Raw genomic sequence first — 20,022 nt, 5'->3', positions numbered from 1 at the left:
AAATTTAAAAAAAAAATTTTAAAACAGGGCCAAACTGTCTGGAATCTTGTAGCACAGTGCCTCCTCTAATAAATTGCAAACTCCTCTTCTAGAAAAATGCACCGTGGTTCAGAAGTAATTCTTCATTCCCTCCACCCCTTGTCACCTGTCAGATGGTCACCTCCACCAGAGCCAGCTCTACTATGGGTTTGGCAGAGCAGCATTGAGCCAAAATTAATAAACCCCAGCTGGATAAAGGTCAACACCACCAGTCTCTGTGCTTCCCAGGGAGCTGGCTTACTATGGAGCCAGATAAGATTTATATGGGCTTATGATCTCCAGTTCTGTGCAACTCAAAAGCAGCTGTACTGATTACAGAGTTGAGATGCTCCTGGAAGGACTTTAGAAGCATTCATGCAGCTCCCTGCTTCAGCTGATACCTGTGGGCATGAATAATCTACAACACATGGATAATTTAAGTGCTGACTGTATCCTGCTCCTGAATGGGTGCACAACCAACATACCTAGTGAGGCAGTGCTGAGACAGAAAAATTTAAGAGCTCAGAGCTGAATAGAAATTAAACCCCTTCTTTATTTCTAGGCTGTCAGCAACTTGTTTTGCACAGAAAAACAAGACTGAATCTTGTTATTTAAAGGAAGGCTGTAGAGTCAGATTCACCTCCATGCATGGGATCAAGCATGGAGATCTATGAATCCCTTCAGGTCTGTTTTGAGACTTTGTCAGTGCTCCATGGGTCTTGGGATCAGCCTGTCTTGTGGTATGAACCCTGAGGCCTTCATCGTACTTAGTGCTAAACAAGTATGGTACTAATCATTATTTGGAATTGTTCAAACTCTGCAGGATTAGCTCTCTGACTTCTGGTTTTAATATTTCCCTTGGAAATGAGTAAGTGTAATTGACTTATGTAATGCTTAATGGGAGTTAGCATTACTAAATGTTTACTGACCACCCTGAATAGCTTAAATATGAAAAAAGTAATCTAGAGTTACTTGCCTCACGAATACAGCATATACATCCCTCCTATTATAGGTAAATAAAAGTCAGTTAACCATGCACTGGATTTTAATTACACCTGATGGCTACATAACAGAATAGGACTTTATTCACTTTTCAATCACAACAGTTTTAATTCAATCACTGTCTACTTCACACCTACATCTGCATCTACTTAAATGATTCACCTCTGCACTGCTGACATCAAGATTTAATTCTCAAAATGCTGGTAGATATTTAAACTCTTATGATGGAGGACAATCTAGCCTGTACAGTTGGGGGAACCTGGAAATTATTTCTCTGTCCAAGCTCCACTGGCTGTATTGACTCAAACGCTTTTGCCTATAATGGGAGTCCAGATATTCACAACCTAGCACCTATGTCTAAGTGTCCTGATCCAACTCAGCAGATGAGATAACTGGTGTCATTTTCTGAGCTATTACCTTACCCTCTTTACAGAGAAAATATTGAAAAGTGAAAATTTGAAAGTTTTAGAATATAATCTACCATACATAGATAAATTAAAATCTCCCCAGTGATGCTCCTTCAAGTTGCATGCAAAGGTACAATTATTGTACAAGTACAAAAGTGACAGAAGAAGAGGAAGAAGATTAAATAGTCACAGTGGGGACAGTTTCATACATTTTTATGTTTTCCCAGCTTGTGTCTGGGGAAGCAGTGATTGTCACAAGGCTAGAAGTGACACCTATGTCTTCATCGACATCTCCTTGCAGGTGCACATACACATACATGTTTTATGTTCCTTTCTTATGCGTACATTTAAAGCTTAGTATACTTATTTTCTCATAAAGGGAGGAAAAAAATATTAATGTTTTGCAATCTGAAGTTCAGATGAAAAATACAGTCATGTATTCAGAAGAAAAAATTGTAACCCTGAATTTTGTCAATGCAAACAAAGAAAATGCTGTTGCCTTTGGAAGAGTCTGACACTGACATAGCAGTACGAAAAATATTTTTTAATGCTTTTCCTTCTGCTTTAGGGAGGTTGTGCCTGAGTACCCAATGTTACTGTGAGGGGAAGCATGGCCAGCTTTGTCCTCTAATATTTTTTTTACTTTCTCCTGAAGCCTAATGCATCAACATACTCTATGGTGGTCTGTTCCCCTTTCTCTGCTTAGCTGTCCTAATTTGGGTTCTGGGAAATGTCCAGATCCCAAATTTTGCCATGAAAAGCTTGAGGGCAAACTACATTCAATTTTCGGGTATTTAGTCTCATCTTTTTGCTCCTTATATTTCTTTTTGCCAGTTTTACACCATCTGCAACTTTCTACAGAGATAAAAAATGCAACTGAAAAGAGAATAGAAAGGAAAATACCCAGAGAAAAGTCTATGGACTTTAAAGTTATATAAACTTTGTTAAGAAAAACTGTGACTAAAGGAAAAAGAGAAAGGAGGTAGTGAAACAAATGGCACAGATGTGAGAAAGGCATGTCCATGTAGAAATCTGTGCCGATTAAGCTAATCAGGTTCAATTAAATCCTTTATAGGCACTTCTAAGAACTGTGACACATATACAAACAAATTAACAATCTCTGTTGGTACTTGGGTTGCTACAGCATGAACCAATGTGCTTTTCAGCAAGTATGCCACAAATCACATCATTGCCCTTTCAGAGAAACTCAGGGGCTTAACTTCACAAGAGCAATTAAAATAATCCGTACCTATCGTGCTGCACAGCTTAAGATACCTCAAGTTCTTTGGAGACCTAATGCTGGGCTTCTGGGTCTGCTCAGTTGTCACCCTGTCTATGTTGCACTAATTGCTTGAGATCCTGCCTTTTAGCTAAAGCTGTTTGGGAGATGCAAAACAGGCATAATTCTCTAAAGGACTCCTATTTGTGAGGCACACACTGTTCATGGAAAATTCATGGGATGCTGGGGATCCATCAGAAACTGGAAGTCTCAGTTTCAAGGGTTCCTCTTCATGAAGAGATCTGGAGATCCAGCCCCATCCCAGGAGTGTTCCTCAGTCACCAGGCAATGGTGACAAGAGGTTAAATACACCTCTCCTAGGAAAGCTGGTCCTGGTAAGATCCATATGCTAAGGGGGGGGCCTTAGTTCTGCAGGTTAGATCTCTTGATGTGATGATGGGCTGCTGGCATTTTTGAGACGTTTCTGCTTCTCATCAAACAAAAATTTTGGGATAATGTAGAAAGAGGCTAAGAGCAAGCACTGAGACTGAGGAAGGACATGACTTCAGGCTCCAAGCATCTGTTTCTCAGAGAAGACTGACTGTATCTGTGTTTGTGCAAGAGACAGCTATCTGGGGTATCCAAGCCCTTGTCATCCACTACAAGCTGTTATCATTTCCCCTTGCTCAGATCTCATGCTGGGAGCTAAAAAACCTACCCCACAGCTTGTAGGTGTCAGATAATACTTAGCAAATTATGTTCCCAGAGCATTCTAACCTAAATTCCCTTTATTGCCCTTTGCCTCAGAGGACAAAACTTTTCTCAAAGCACTCTTCACCACTCCAAGGCACAGGAGAAGTCATGTGTACTCTGTGACTGTTTGGGAAGTTTCGGGCTCCCATCTGAGTGGCTTAATGTATTTTCTGATTACCTGTTAGAGATGACTCACAACATTGTGTAAATCTTGGTATTGTTACACGACTTATTTCGTCACTCAACAACCCAGGAAGGAGCCAGGAAAGCAGCACTTCAGCTCTGCTCCTGAGTTTCAGCTATTTGATCAGGCTTCCTTCCTTAAGACGGGTGCTCACAAAGTTTCACAAAAGCTCTTGTTTTCTATAACCGTAATTGTAAATCTAGTTTGACCTACCATACCTAAACGTATTTTTTAAAAAATGTTCTTAGGGCTAAATATATAAATGATTCTTCCTCTTTCTTTTTTTTGATCAAGAAGAAATTTTCCACCCATGTAAAAATTGTTTGCTATTTAGCTAAGGGCATAAACATTCCTTTGGGAGGTCTGAACTAAATGAGGCTATAGATTTCAGAGCTGGAGGTTTAATAATTCCCTCAGCTGTATGCTCAAAGGCACAGGGCCCTCTTGGGCAGAGGCTACACTTTGCCAAATTCATTGAATGAAAGCTAAAAAGACCCTGAACCACTCAAAGACAGAAACAACTTGTCATTACTTGCACTGTCAGTACCTGAAAACATGTGACCTTTGCTGCTGGCAAAGTAACATCTTATAGCCCAGAGGCACATCAAATGAGCTTAACACAGAGTCAGTTTGACACTAACATTAATCTAGGGCTTGTGGACTTAGGAGAATCACAAATTTTCTTTTATACCTTGAAGCAGGTCAAACATCTCCCTTTATCGAAACAGTTTTTCAGTTTTCTCTGCAGTTTTAACAGCATATTCTAGAGCTCATTAACTCCTTGTTTAGTTTGCTAGCATCCATAAAATGACACATCACTGAAATGGCTGCATTTCAATGATGGGTGAAATGATCCCTCTTGTTTTCTTCATATTGTGAAGTAACAGTGCAACATGAAAATGTCTTACTTTATTTATACTTACCGAAAGGACCTGTCTGCAGAAAGAAAAACACCCCACAAACCAAAACAAAAAAATAGACAGTGAAACATCAGAGCCAGAAATTTCTTATGCCGTTTTTAGACAGAAAGTGCACTCATTTCAAGTTTGGATTTTAAAACTGATCAATAGAACTACTTTTTCATTCTTCAATATACAGATCAAGAATGCATATTAACTATTATCCTGCACTGAAAATTCAACTTGCAAAGTGATGCTTTCTTACTCAGCAATTTTACTTGATGAATAGCAAATTTAGAACTAACGCAAGAGCAAAACCAGAAGAGAAGTCTTCCAAAGAGAGATGTCTCATTCAGCTGCTACAATGCTGATAATTGAATGAATAACTCTATACAGAACATCTAAAATTTGGAGGCTGAAAACTTTTTCTACAGAAATATATCTAGTGTAGTCCATCTACCTTGAGTAACAGGGATATGTATTTAGTAATAGGGATAACCTAAGATAGAGGTTATGTTTGTAAACTTGCTTGCAGAAGCTGAATAGCTTTAACAGGGTCACTGTAACCACCATGAACCACAGAAGACATGGAACCTTTCTGATATTGGTCTTATGACAGAGTTGCACATTAATAAATATCCACAAAATTTTCAGAAGTCAGTAGAGGTGTTCTACCTTTCATATATTCCTGGAATGAGACAGATCCACTCAGCTCTCTCTTACCACCATTTTTTCTACCTATAAGCATTGCTGTATTGTCTATTCTAGTTAATAGCCTGAGAGTTAACAGTTAGATCTTTGTTAATGCTGTATTTCAGCACCATGCTTTACTTTAACTTCTCTTTATTTTAATCCCAGCCTATATTGTGTGTGTGATACAGATTGGAAGAAAAATCTCAACAGAGACTTTTCTCACCAGACCCAGCCGAAAATTGCCATGCACCTGAGAATCAGATCATGCATTCTTAAGTTGGTACAATAGCAGCTGGTACAAGATAGAAGAAAAAATAAAAATCACCACTTCCACCCCAAAATATTTTTAAAATGCACATCTTCTTTTATATGGTTAAAAATTCTTCATGATCCTGTTGGGTACCTTGAGGCATAAAATACAGCCACTATGTTCTGAACACGGCAGAATATAATCCTTCTGGAATTTTAAGTGTAACCTAAGCATTAGGCTGTGTAAACACAGTGCACCACTTCCATGGCATCATGGCCATGGGGATATTTATGAATTTATCTGAATCATAAATGAAATTCAAAGTCTAACTTTTCACAGAAAAACTGTTTTCTTTTGTCGTCTGGATTATTTCAATAGTCATGTGGAGCTTTAAAAATTCAGGAACACACAGTGTGCACGATGGTTTAATTTGGTATCATTTAAACTATGAAGTAGGGAAGGCCTGCTACCTAAAAGAAAAAGTTAATGTGTGTATAAGAATCTAAAAATGCTGGTAAAGAATGTTTTCATTTCAGTCACAATTACTGTGTCATCATATCTTTATTTGCTTTTAATTTGTTGCATGGTTGAACATTGTCACTCAGTCATGTCTATGGCTATTTATAAATATAAATTCAATGGCTATAAAGACCTGCTTTGTTAATCAGTGTTTATATTTTATTACTTTAGTCATCTTAACTTACATCTCACAGGATTTCAAAATCCCATAGAATCTCTGATCACTGAGGGGTCAGGGAAAGCCTTCAGTGGGAACTGTTGTGGCCTGCAGCTTCCAGGATCAGCTCCTGGAGATAAATGTGCTCCCCGTGTGATACACGGCTGTTGAGCCATGGAGCCTGGGATTTCTCTGTGGCATTTATGAGCATCCCACTACTGCCTTACCCAAGCACTTCACAATCTTAAATGTGCCTGTCCTGAGAGGTGGTGAAGCAATGTTTTCCCTGGGGCATTGGCTGTGGTGCTGTCACATAGAAAGTCTTGCCCGGAGCAAGAAGGTGGGACTAGATTCCTCTAAATACCAGTTTATCCAATTAAACTAGGGCGTCAGTTTTCTCACTGCAATGTCACACCAAAGAAGCTGAGAAGGGGATGATATCTTATATAGGGAGTCTCGTACAAACACCTCTCTCTCCTCTGTACACATTCCTGTATATTAGGAACCACAAAACTGGCTGGAAACCCATGAATTTTTCTTCCACATGAGGAATAAAGTGTGAAACATGGTTGAATTCTTCCCCAGAAGTAAGGAGGCAGTAGGGAAAATGATTACAACTTGAGGCAACAATAAGGAATGATGTCTTATGAAAAACTGCAAGGCAACTACAAATGCTGGAAAGTTTTACCATCACTGTTTCTTGGCCCTGAGTCAGTAAGCTGCTTCATTGCTATGTCAATAGCACATATATAAACACATGTCCAAATACTTTTCTCACTGCAAGTAGATTTAAGCAGTTGCAGATACATAATTTTTTTCTGGATGTCCAAAAAAGTCCTCTGTGAAAAAATGTTACCCATATACCCATGTACCTCACTCAAAAAGCATTTACAGTTTTAATATTACTTTATCTCACCACTTACGTGACATTAGGCAGGTCTGCCTGTTTGCATGCTTTTGCTTTAACAGTTTTCTTTTGTCATTTTTGTCTAATGTGTAACGTCACAAAAGAGTTTCCTTTCTAGTATTCTTTTCTTTCTTTCTTTCCCAGACTATACTATGTGATCTAGTTCCCATGTGAACCTCATGAAGATGAACAAGGCCAAGTGCAAGGTCCTGCATGTGAACCAAGCACAAATATGGACTGGGCAGAGAAAGGATTGAGAGCAGTCTTGAGGTAAAGACTTGGTTGGCAAGAAGCTCAGCATTACCCAGCAATGTGCACTTTGAGCCCAGAAAGCCAACATGCTGGCCACTGACAAAGAGAGTGGCCAGCCTGTTGAGGGAGGTGATTTCACCCCTCCACTTCACTCTCGTGAGACCCCACTTGGAGTGCTGCATCCAGCTCTTGGGGTTCCCAGCACCAGAAGAACATGGAGCTGTTGAAGCACATCCACAGGAGGGCCATTAAGATGATGAGAGGGCTGGAGCACCTCTTCTCTGAAGACAGGCTGAAACAGTTGGGATTGTTCAACCTGGAGAAGAAAATGTTCCCGGGAGACCTTAGGGCAGCCTTTTAGTACTGAAGAACAGGAGGGGTACATTTTACAAGGCCATGTAGGGGATGGCTTTAAAAGGCATAAGGATCAATTTAAGTCAGATATTAGGAAGAAATTCTTCTCTCTGAGGATGGTGAGGCATTGGAACAGGTCACCCAGAGAAGCTGTGGATGCCCTGTCTCTGGAAGAGTTCAAGGCCAGCTTGGATGGGGCATTAAGGTCTAGTGGAGGGTGCTCCAGCCCAGGGTGGGGATTTGGATCTAGATGGTTTTTAAGATGCGTTCCAACCCAAACCATTCTATGACTATGATTCTATAACAATTAAAATCCAACTAGGGCAACTTTGCATTTTCGCAAGAAAAATGTTGAGATACTTTTGGATCAAGTTACTGGCAGTAGAAGAGAATGGTTGAAAAAAATCACAGTTTTTAAACGTTCATCTGATGGGAAATCTTTGGGAGGAGGCAGAGGAAATAGTGACACATACAATTCTTCTACAATATCCACCTTAAAAACATTTCTTACATGAAATATTATTTTTATCAGACCATGCATGTTTTATTTTGGTGCCCTTGCATGGTTACATTTCTCCAGTAAGGAATGACTGATACTGGACAGGAAGGAAATGACTTGGCTCTTACAAGGAAAAAAACCCACCACCTAAATGCAGGAAAAGGTTCATAAATACTTCCAGAGACTAGCAATCTGACAGCTTGCTCTTGAAATCCTAAGAGTAAACTTAGAAAAAAAGTTCCTGCCTTCCTTTTGGTGCAGGTTGGAAAGGAAGCTATTTGGATCTCTTTTACTCCTGCCCGTGTCTCTTTTCCCGAGCACGCTCTGAGCACGCTGCCCACGGAACTGCTGACTGCCTGTTCCTCATTAAGGCATGGGGCGCAGAGAAACTCACCAGCAAGGAAACCAGTGAAGCAACATAATCAGCAGCTGAGAACCCCTTCCCGCTAAGTAGCAGGAGGAAACGAAGGAGAAAAACCTCATCCTTTCTCTTTGCAGCTCTACTGGTGTGAACTAATTTAATAGGGATGAGCAGCCACAAAGGCAAACAAGTTAAGTGACATGTGGTAGGTTACAGATATACTAAAAATGAAGCCAAGAATCTTCATTTTCACAGCTTCTAAAGGGAAAGCTCTGAGATCACAGACTTTCTACTGTATTGACAGTCTGTAAAAAAACTCCCTCTAGATCTTAATCAACAGTGTATATAGAGAAACATAGGAAAGGCTTATGTGTGAGAGTGTGATGGGAAAGAAAACCAAATGGAAAAGGCTCTTGTTTACCAGGTCAGAACAGAAATATGATGTAGGCAAGAAAGTCACAAAATGGAGAGGAAAAGAAGGGGCAAATTTGTGCAGTTTTCTAATATCTAATTTTTTCAGCTATAAGTATTGTAGTTAGAAATTATTTACCACTCCCCCCTTGCCTTTCAACTAATAACCCCCTTCTACATAATCCACTTTTCTTAACTGAGAAATTTCACAACAAGAGAGGAAAAAAAATTAGTTTTATTGGCAAAAGTGGAATATGGTACTCAGAGAACTGAACACTGGTGGTAGAGATCACACAGGGGAATGCAGAAGTGACTAGCTTCTTGTCAGGCTTGTTGGAAGATAATCTTTTTGTGGGTGCATGTCTGAACTTGTATAGGCACACAATACAGAGATGCACCTCTCTGTATGTGTTAGAGGACTTTTCCTAAAGAACCTCCCTATTTTTGATGGGTATTTCCTTGTGACCTTTTAGCAGGAGAGAAAGAAAAAGCCTCTAGACAAGGAGGACACTTGACAAAATTCTGGCTAGAGAAAAGCTTATTACAGATTCTGCACAACTTGGCTGCATCCTGTGTAGACAAATAAAAATGAAGCATCATAGCACAGAAAAAGGAGTCCTATAAAAGGACAGTAGCTCTGCTGTACACCTGCAGACAGGATTCTCAGCAATACCTTGTTGATGGACCCTCAGTGTGCACACAGTAAAATGAAGGGTGATGCACTGAACTGCAAGAAAATGTTACATGCTCTAATGTTCTGTGTGTCCGTTCCTCAGCTTCCCAACCTCTCCTAGCAAACTACTGACTGCTGGGATTTTTCTGAACTATTCTGTGAGACCCATCTGAGCATCTACCTGGGTTTCTCTTGGAGACACTGCCGGTCAGCCACATACTCTTGACCTCATACAGATTCACTCTCTTAGGTCCTGTAACATGCAAGCTTCTCCAGCTCTCATTTCAGGATCATGCTCATTTCAGGTGGACTGAAATGGGTATTTCAAGCTCTTTCACTTCCCAAAAATAAACTGGGAACCCTGTGTGTATATTTGGAGCTGGGATACATGTGTGGGCAGTAATGAAACTACATTTCTAAAAATCTGACCCCCAGGGTTCAGTACAATTCAGATTAACTGAAGTTGGATTGTGGAATGTTAGTGGATAATGTGCCAGAAAAGTCTTTGCACTGAGTGTGTCATTAATAGATTATATACATGAGAGACATGAGTTTTAAGCTTCAGGTCAAAAAGTTGCCTTTACATTTTTCTTGGAACTCCCCAACTATTTTATCCATGGTGCAAGTGATAACACTTTATTTCATAATAAATATTCTAAAGGCATTCCTAATACTGACAAATGTGAATTACATTTCTGTACATTCACAGTTATAGGTTCACTATGACCCTAAATCTGTAGAGAAACGGTATGTTTATAAACTTGTAAAATCTCTGTAGAACAGTAGATAATGTAGTCAATGAAGAGTAAGCCACTGAAGTTTCACGTTAGATTAAAAAATGTGCAAGCTCTAAAAAAAAAAAAAAATAAAAATTAACCTTTGGATCTGCAAAAATTCTTGGAATTCTTCCAATATAACATCCTTCTTAAGACTATTTGGGCTTCCTGCCTTTGGTAGACTGGGAACATGATCAAAATGATCACTTGTCATTTCATTGGTAGGACTGGAAGGTATGGCAAATAATAATCCAATCCATTCTCTCCATCAAAATCAAGAGCACTAATTTATATCATATTCTTCCACTTCTGTGGAAATCTGTGGCATGCATTTTCTTGGCCTTAGTCTGGTTAACCTCTTCAAGAGCAATGTAAGAAAATTATAGATAAACCTACAGATAAATGTAGTAAAAATTTAGATAAAGCTGGGAGAGAAAATTAAGTTGGAAATTAAGTTAATTACTAGATCACTGGTATAGGAAAGTGTGGATATTCCGATATGCTGCATGCAAGAAAATAATATCTGCTTTATATGGGACCATTATGCAGCCACACATCTGGAGGGAAAATAAAGCAGATTGAATAAGCTTATGTTAATTCTAGTAATTATGAAACATTATCTGAAGATCTGGAAATTTAGATACTTTGTAATTAAAATAAACTATGAGCTAACATGTCAGAAAGTTACTGGTTCCAAGAAAATTCCATACAAAGACTTGCATGTGAAATAAACTTGATGTATACCAGCTGTCTTTCACTGTTAGCAATGTCCTTATTTTAAGTCCAAATTTACCTCTGCCACACATATACCTGCTATTAAATCACATGCATTTGCAAATTGTTTAACCAGAAATACTTTATGTAAATGAGGTGACAGAAAATAATATCGCTGAGGGGAAAAAATGAATCTCAGAGCATTTCAAACTCCCTGCCCTGTGTTCTGTCATGTGGCTTTATATTTTTATTTGTTAAGCTGAGATGTATGATTTGATACTGAGTCTATTGCCATAATTCCCACATCACGAGGTCACCACACAACTTGCTCAGAGCTCCACCTAAAAGTCAGCCAGACCTTGAAAGCACAGAACTACCACAGATACTTTGGAATTGCTTTGGCAGAGTCACATAAGACAGCTTGCAAAATGCTTTTTCTTTACCATGACCAGCTGCATACACTGAGATTAGGTTCATGTTTTCATAATCATCATGTTCACATAAACAAGGGAAAATTCCAAACCATTATTTTTGCTTAATGTATATCTTTCCCTACAGGAAAACTGCATTTTATCTTGATATAACTGAAGTCTATTAAATATTCCTTTTCATAAAAGCAAGACAGCATACATTTTTTCACAGGATATTATTCAATAACCACAAAACATAGAATTCCTGGATGTCTTAAAAAATAGAAAGCTAATAGTAGCAAACCTCGGATTGAAAAGCTATCTGTGTAATCATTCACTGGGTTATTAAAATGTGAAGGGTCCTTGGGTTACTCTCGAGCCTTTAAAGTTTGGCAGAATAGAACCTCCAGATTTACTACAGCTTAATTATTGACCTGACATAATACTTAAACTATGTAGCACAAGCTGATGGCTTATTTGGCTAAATTAATTGCTGAATACACATATTATTTTTGTACCTTTGAAAATTTCCTGAAGTTAATGTGCCTTGGTTAATTTTCATAGCATTGGATAGAAGTCCATATGTCTTGCTCAGTGAGTTTATTATGGGCAAAACCTGCGAAAAGGGGAGAACACATTAATACTTATAAACAACTAGGAATCACACAGTTGCAACACAAGCTCTGTTCATACTGGGGTTAGAATTTCTTGCAAAATTTAGTTTATGAATTCCTATTTACTTTGCTGAATCACTCTATGGAATCAAGTTTATGACACATAATTTACTTGCTTGCAAGTTAGCATGTTGCTATAGTCAAAATAATTGAAACTTAGAGCCTTAATATACCCAGATTCTAATGAATGGTTCAAATATCTAGATGTTCATCACTAAAATCTGTAACTTGTCAGGATATTTTCTGAGAATATTTGTAATATTTTAATTGAAATTTCTGGTTTGGAGATAGTTGTCTTAGCTTTCATAATTGTTCATTTTTCCTTTGCTAAAATGAAATAATACTGAAATCATATATAAATTAGCCACAAATTATTCCATTTTGTCTTTAGGCATCCGAAAGGTAGCTACCAGTATGTGCGTTATTAATCTGAATGCCTTGCTCTTCTTCTTCCTTTGATAAAAAGCAACTGGTAAATATCCACTTTCTCAGCTACTATAAAGATTCCAGATCTCATAGGTGACTTCAGCCAGAAGGTTTCCCTGACAGAAAAAAAAGACCTTTGCTTCATTTATTTTCATGAACACAGTAAATATTTTGTTGATGTGAGCAATAGTTTCAGCCTCAACTAGGCACAAGCACCTGACAGAAGAGACACCACCTTCCCCCACCATCCTGGCAGCGATTCTCCCCTGCCTGTGTCAGCACAAACGCTCCTGGGGCTGAGCGGAGCCAGGTGAGAGAACCAATCTCTCCAAGTACTAACCATGCCAGCCAAAATTATTAGAGAAAACCAGCAAACACAATTATTTTTCAGGTGGGTTATTCCTTTCACTTGGCTCCCTGTGTTGTCACACCAGTTCCAGTGCTCTCACAAAAAAGGAGAAGAACCAGGGGTCATCACACCAGAAGTCGGCACGTGCAGCTTGAAGCCCTCACCTTGAACACGTGGGCACTGAAACCACCAGGCAGTGCTTTCCTGCCTAAAAATCAGCTGTCAGTTTAGAGGGCATCTCTCTAGACTTTCTCTTCCTCTGTGGTGAAGTCTCTTTGTCTGTCAGTCTGTCTGCTCCCCTTCTCCGGGATCTGCCTCCATCTGGTGCACCATCCTTCTGGGGAGAATAGCCAGCCCCCGGCTGCCCGGTGCTTGCACACTCTTGAGCAGCTCAGAGGGCTGACTTTGGTTTTGAAACACTCATCCTTCACTGTCTCGTACAGCTGTTCGTAAGGGCAGTGGCAGAGAAGTCTATCTCTTTTGAGGCTGGTGAGTGCACTTAGATTCTTCATTTGAGAACTTCTGAAAGGTCAAACTGAACCTTATTAGGAAAGCCCTGGTGACTTGCACAGACACCATCAATGCAAACAATGAACACAGATGGGGAGCATTATTTCAGTCACAGCTGGGTACCTGGGACCAAAAAAAAAAAAATTCCCAGGATAACTGGGGCATTTATAGCTCCCAGGGAATGGAGTGGGAGGAAAAAAAGAAAGAATGAACTCTCCCTTCAATAAACCCAAACTGGAGATAGTATAAATCAAAACTGAGGAGCCTGAAATACATACAGGCCTAATGTGCTGCTACAAAATGAAATGTAACCTTTCCTTCTCTAATGCAGAACAGGTTAATACAGTGGCATAAACAGTAGACTCATTGTCTCAGTTAATTGGAAAGGATTGTGAATTTTAAATCATCAGTTTTTAGGCAGCCAAGACTGTGAAGGTCTGAATAAGTTTAAATCAAAAGCTGCCAGTATTTGGGAACTTAACAAATTACCTCATAGTTATTAGTATGCCATAAATAAGTACCTGCAGTATTATGGCCCTCTAAATCTTATCTTTTTCTTATGCAAGAAAGAAATATTATCATTATTTTTCCACTCTCAGTTCAGTCCTTTTTTTTTCTGTAATAAATAAACCAATAGAAATTATAGCAATTTCTAAGCAATAAACTTAATAATATTTTGAAAGGAAAAAATCTCAAAGAAATCACTATACCTATCACTTCTAGGAGTAAACCCCAGCACAGTAAGAAAAACACTGCATACATGAATGTTTTTTTGAGCTGTCCCATAAACTTCACTGGGACCATGGTCTCAAATTTCAGCAGGGAGCAGTTACAGCAAAATACATTGGTATTGCAATTTTCTCCATTTATAAACAATTATTTTTCTTATTTAATTATTTTCTTGAGAAGATTATGCAGGCAGTATACATTATCTACAGAGGGCAATAGATCTCTAAAGCTGCTTCTGCAGGTGCAAAGCAGAAATCCAGCAAGACTTATTTAGATTCCAATCAGTAATTTCAGTTAAGCCTGCTTCCTAATAAATCAAAATTCAAACCAATGTGCTGTTAGGTTTTCAATTTTTGGTTTTTAATTTTTTCAAAACCTAGTGGTTTTGAAAACCAGTAGGTCTTCTGCAATTTCATCTTTAAAATTTAAGCTCATATTCTGTGCTGAACACTCTTAGTTGTTTAAAAAATACACAGGCATGAAATAACTATGGAAGTGAAAATTAATGTTATTCTTGTATTACATAATATGTGGCTTTGGATCTCTTTATTTGAAAGATCAGTTTGTACAGCTTTTAATAATGTATTATTTTTGGTTTTCGGCTTCCAGTTTTTTAGCAGGGTAGTAATTGCTACGATAATCAGGCTGAAGTGTTTCTTTGACATTGTCACTAGCTACTATTGAACCTTTTTGCTCACCATTAATGTCATATAAAGTTATGGACAACTGATGAAGCCTTGTCTTTCTCTCTGGATACCCTCAGCACCTTTCAGCATGTATATTGCTTGGGCCAAGAGGTTAGGGATTAAAGAAAGGCACTCTCACTGTCAATGACCCTCAACACAACTTGTCTGTCCCAATGGCCACACAAGCCCTCCTTTGACCACATCAGAGGAGCCAGCAATGCTCTGCCAACCTTCTGAGTGCCATAACTCTTGGTGACCAGCTCTAGGGATGGGTGAGTGCACCAGGGCCCTTCCCACAGGTTGAATGAACAGGAGAGTTAGAGCATTTTTTTTTTTCCCACAGCAAAATCTGTGTTATAATGAAAGGCCAAGACCTCAGAAAAGACATACATGTCTTCCCCATTTAGTCTGTTAGCTAGACCAAGCCTCATGATGTGAGGAAATATCAGCCATCAGCTACAGTATAAGAAAATGTGAAGGAAGGATAGGTATGCAAATACTTCAAGATGATTAAGCACATTATTCCTCCAGTTTTAAAACATTAATGAGGTCTCACTCTGTTTTGTAACTGTTGCTTGTTGTAGCTACATGGAGAGGTGGGCTGTGATGCCTAAGGCCAGATATTTAGCCTTAGTAATGTGAGTGCAAATCCCACAGAAAGGGTGACTGCATAGAAGTACCAAAGGATGAATTTTGGCCCTTAAATTGCTATTAAAAGGAGTATTTTTCTCCCCTATTATTGTTGTTGTTATGGGAAACAAATTGGGCAAAGAATTTTTTGGAAGAAAAGGGCTTTATAATGGCCAAGAATGTAATAGCAAAGAAAATAAAACAAATTATTAAGATGAAACTAAGCTAATGAAGAAAACAATGGTTAGAACAGCAAATTAAACAGAGGGAAGATGCTTAAAAAAACATCTTTACATCATTCGTGTTCACAGTCAGTAAGCTGACTGCACATGGACAAGAAAATTTCTTTTTTTTCATTTGTAAAAATATCTCCCTCTGTCACTGAGAGAGATAGATGAATTTTTTATATACATTTTTTTTTCTCACTACGTACTGTAGATGTTAATTTCAAGGACATGATAAGACAAAATCAAGAATCACCTAATTGCACCATCTGGGGTGAAACAATGATTTTAGGAATCTTTTTATCTATACGTACAAAAGACTAATATTAGATGATGAAACAGAGTAATGATGAAATAAGCCCTTGAATGACATATAGTAGAAGAGTCAAATAGCACTGGAATCAACAGGAATCTTTCCATTTACCTAAGTACTAACAAGTCCATACAGAGCAGAAAAATGCATATGGGGATGGTAACTACCATTGTCAAAGTTTCCAGATCCCTGTTTTCCACATTCATGAGCACATGAAAATACAATGCTTTCCTGTAGATGTACAAAAGAGTCCATTATGACTTAACTTTTGAAAGGAGGTTATACCATAATTTTATTCTATGGAAAAAGGATTCATTTTTTGCTTGAAATACTGCTGTGTTTAAAGAAATTGCATTTGAATTTTAATTTTTCTTTTCCTGCTTTTATTCCTCAGGTTTCTGTGCACCATTTACTACCAAAATTCTTAACACAAATTCTTAATACAGCTAGGAACCTTGTCACAACACATTTCCAAACTGCGGTACAGATGGAAACTTAACATGATGAGAAAGGCTTACAGCACACTGTAATACATAAAATTATTATTTATTGTTTCTGCCTTTGAACAGCAGGAGTTTAGATACTGCCAGATGGCATATTGTTTGGGAATTTGGGGGAATGTAAGTGCCTGTGTGGCACTGAGAGAAATCCTCCCTGTGTAACACAGATAACCCATAAAACATAGGAGAGGTTTCTGTGTGCAGGACTTTTTCCGTACCTGGGACATATTTCCAAATCATTCCAGAAATACATGGTAATACATGGTTGTAACCATCTCCTGGGGCTGCAATCTTAATTTCACAAAAGAAGCACTGTCACAAAGCCTCCAAGGAAGATCTGAGGGACTGCAGGGAGTGTTGTGTGTGATTCACTTCATCTCAGACAGACCTAAATTTACACACCCAGTTTCATGCCAGAAGGGAGGTCTTTCAGAAAACAGGAAAATACCAGACCTACCAAACACCTTCCTACAGACTCAGCCCAAGACATGTTCATTTCTCCTCAGACCTATGATATACAAAGAATGACCTCATGCAGCAGTTTCCCTTTTCACTCACAAACAACTTTATTTCAGTGGACAACTCTGTGATTTCAGTGTGCATTTCCATATGTATAAATATTCTATATGTAAGTTAGGAGAGCAATATGATTGCAGATATAACTCACTGAAAACAGAATGAACTAGAAAATATTTTGGTGGTGGACTTCACCAATAAATGACAATAAATGGATAGCAGAATCCAAATACAGTTACCCAATACCATTTTTTTGCTGGACTATCAACAAGAATGATTGCAAAGCAGCCTGAGGAGCCACAATTTATGCAAGCATTGAATTTTCTTCTGGCTTTGTCTTTCTCATTGACTTCAGTAGGCAGTAGGAGGTATTTCTGGAAAAGAATATAATTTAATATTTCTCAGAACTGCACTCCATTATTGACATATAAGGGATCTTCAGTGTACACAGAGTTCTCACACTGCCTGGCACTGTTATCAGGCCATCTAGCCTTGCTCATAATAGATTGAGAAGATAGAGTAGTCAAAAGGCACCAAACGTCAGCAACTTATGAACTTTACTGACTTCAGCACTCATTCAGCAATATTGTCATCACAATGGAAACTTCTATTGTTTAAAAAAAAAAAGGGATTAGCCTATGAAGATCAATACAACATCTATTTCTGTATTAAAACCAGCAGTTATAACTGATCTCATATGCTTTTAGATATTCATAACTCAGTAGGATTATCTCATAGACTAATTTGTAAGCATTTTTGATCACTTACAGCTGAAGATGACTTGCTACCATTATACTGGATATACAAAAAGCATTTCAGCATCAGTTATTAAATCACCCCTGATGAACATTTCTGGGTGAGAAGGTACAGAAGAAAACTACTTGCTGTCACCTTTTTGAAGAGTAAATACTGCTTTTAGCAGTCATGAGCAACCCACCTAAATTAAATAAAATTAAGCTACATAAATATTTTTTCTCCTGAAACAACTGACTTAAATAATTTAATTTTTCATTATTTTAGTGGATACAACTAAAAATTGCAGTAGCAGTTGAATGTTTGAAAAAACTGGTAGCCTGATGCAGGAATCTCTTTTGCTACACTGTGAAAAAATGCTGTCTACAGGATTAAAGTCTGCTTCCCAGTGCTTTGCTAGCTAGCTGGTGACAAAACTAGACACAATTCTTAACTTCAAAAGAACAAAGGCAAAAATTCTGTTTTATAACATAAATGTAGAAAACAAAACCAAATTTTGAACATTAAGAGCATTGAAGTAAAAAAACAATAAAGCCAACATAGTAGGCAATAGAAACATAATAAACACTCTAAAATAATAGAAAAATATTAAGTTCAATATAAATTTATTACTTTATATAGAACTTGTGATTTTTCTTCCTTGATATCACCAGAGGGGTTATGGCATTGGAAGAGCAATTGATGTCATCTACCTGAATTTGTGCAAAACGTTTGACAATGTCTCCTTGTCTATAAACTGGAAATGTGTGGATTTGATAGATTGAAAACTTGTTGGATAAAGAATTGGCTGGGTGATCACACTCAAAGGGCTGGGGTCAGTGGCTCAATGTCCAAGAAGAGCAGTGGAAATGGTGCCCCTCAGGAGTCTGTATTGAGGCTGGCACAGTTCAGCATCTTTGCCGGTGACAAGGACAGTGGGATGGAGTGCACCCTCAGCAAGTTTGCCTAACACATAAAGCTGTGTGCTGCAGCTGACACCCTGGATGTGGGGATGCCACCCAGTGGGAATGTGACAGGCTTGAGAGGTGGGTCCATGCAAAACTCATGAAGTTCAACAAGGCCAAGTCGGGCGAGCTGCATCTTGATTGAGGCACCCCTGGGCACAAGCACAAGCTGGGCAGAGAATGAACTGAGTGCAGCCCTGGGTAGAAGGAATTGGGGGTGTTGGCTGACAAGAAGCTCAACATGATCCAGCAATGGTGCCTGAACCCAGAAAGCCAAATGTGTCCTGGGCTGCATCAAAAGAAATGTGTCCAGCAGGTCAAGGGTGGTGATTCTTCCCCTCTACTTCCCCTCTACTCCTCTCTCATGAGACCCCACCTGGAGTGTTCCATCGAGCTCTGGGACCCCCAGCACAAGAAGGATGTTGAACTGTTGGAACACACCCAGAGAAGGGCACCAAGATTAGAGGGCTGGAGCACCTCTCCTCTGCAAACAGGCTTGGAGAGCTGGGATTGTTCACCCCACAGAAGAGAAGGTTCTGAGAGGACCTTAGAAAAGCCATTCAGTAATAACAAAAAGGGGCCTAAAAAAAGCTGGCAAGGAACATTTTACAGGGGCATGTAGGGGCAGGACAAGGAGTAAAGGCTTCAAACTGAAAGAGGGTAGGTTTAGATAAGATATTAAAAAGAGATTCTGTAGTGTGAAGTGGTGAAGCCCTGGCAGAGGTTGCCCAGAGAAGCTGTGGATGCCCCATCCCTGGAAATGTTTAATGCCAGGTTGGATGGGCCTTGGGCAACCTGGTCTTGTGGAAGATGCCCCTGCCCATAGCAGAGAGTTTGGAACTAGACAATCTATAATGTCCCTTCTAACCCAAACCAGTATAGAATTCTATAATTCTATGCATCTATGATAGGTTTTATCTCGCAAGTGTACTAATTCTGAATAGAACTAAAGACTTTGGGGATATTCTCGTTATCATCATTCCAATACCATCAATCACTAAAGAAAGGGGCTAAAAATATGTGTCATCTTACAAACACCAGAAAGGCAACAGAATCTCCTTGACATAGACTTCTATACAATCATTATAATTTTTCAGGGTGTAAAGTATTCCCCTGTTTCTTGTATGCAATTCTGAGGGGAGAAAACTATTAATTTGCATTTGAAGGGATGTCCAGGAAGACCTGGCAGCCACAAAATACACTTAAAATATTTACTAATACTCAAAATAAATGAAGGGGGAGGTGAAACAAAATTTTTTCGATGTGACTTGATGAGGGTTAATGAGCCCTCAATTAAATGTGCACTTTCT

General features: G+C 38.7%; 1 protein-coding gene across 21 annotated transcripts in view; it reads right to left on the bottom strand.

Moving 5' to 3' along the window:
• Nucleotides 1-20,022, bottom strand: part of SULF1 (sulfatase 1) — a 188,024-nt gene that overhangs the window by 89,052 nt on the left and 78,950 nt on the right. For 15 of the 21 annotated variants that reach the window (XM_074552222.1, XM_074552199.1, XM_074552132.1 and 12 more), the window contains one exon: nucleotides 11,977-12,074. The exons of the other annotated variants lie outside the window; for them this stretch is intronic. The gene's annotated coding sequence lies outside the window, so the exon portion shown is untranslated. The remainder of the gene's footprint in view (nucleotides 1-11,976; nucleotides 12,075-20,022) is intronic. 21 annotated transcript variants of the gene reach the window in all.

This window comes from Zonotrichia albicollis, chromosome 1, assembly GCF_047830755.1.
Source record: "Zonotrichia albicollis isolate bZonAlb1 chromosome 1, bZonAlb1.hap1, whole genome shotgun sequence".
In the NCBI taxonomy this organism is placed as follows: Eukaryota; Metazoa; Chordata; class Aves; order Passeriformes; family Passerellidae; genus Zonotrichia; species Zonotrichia albicollis.
The sequence above is the reverse complement of the archived record's forward strand: the minus strand, read 5'-3'. Positions and strand labels throughout refer to the sequence as shown.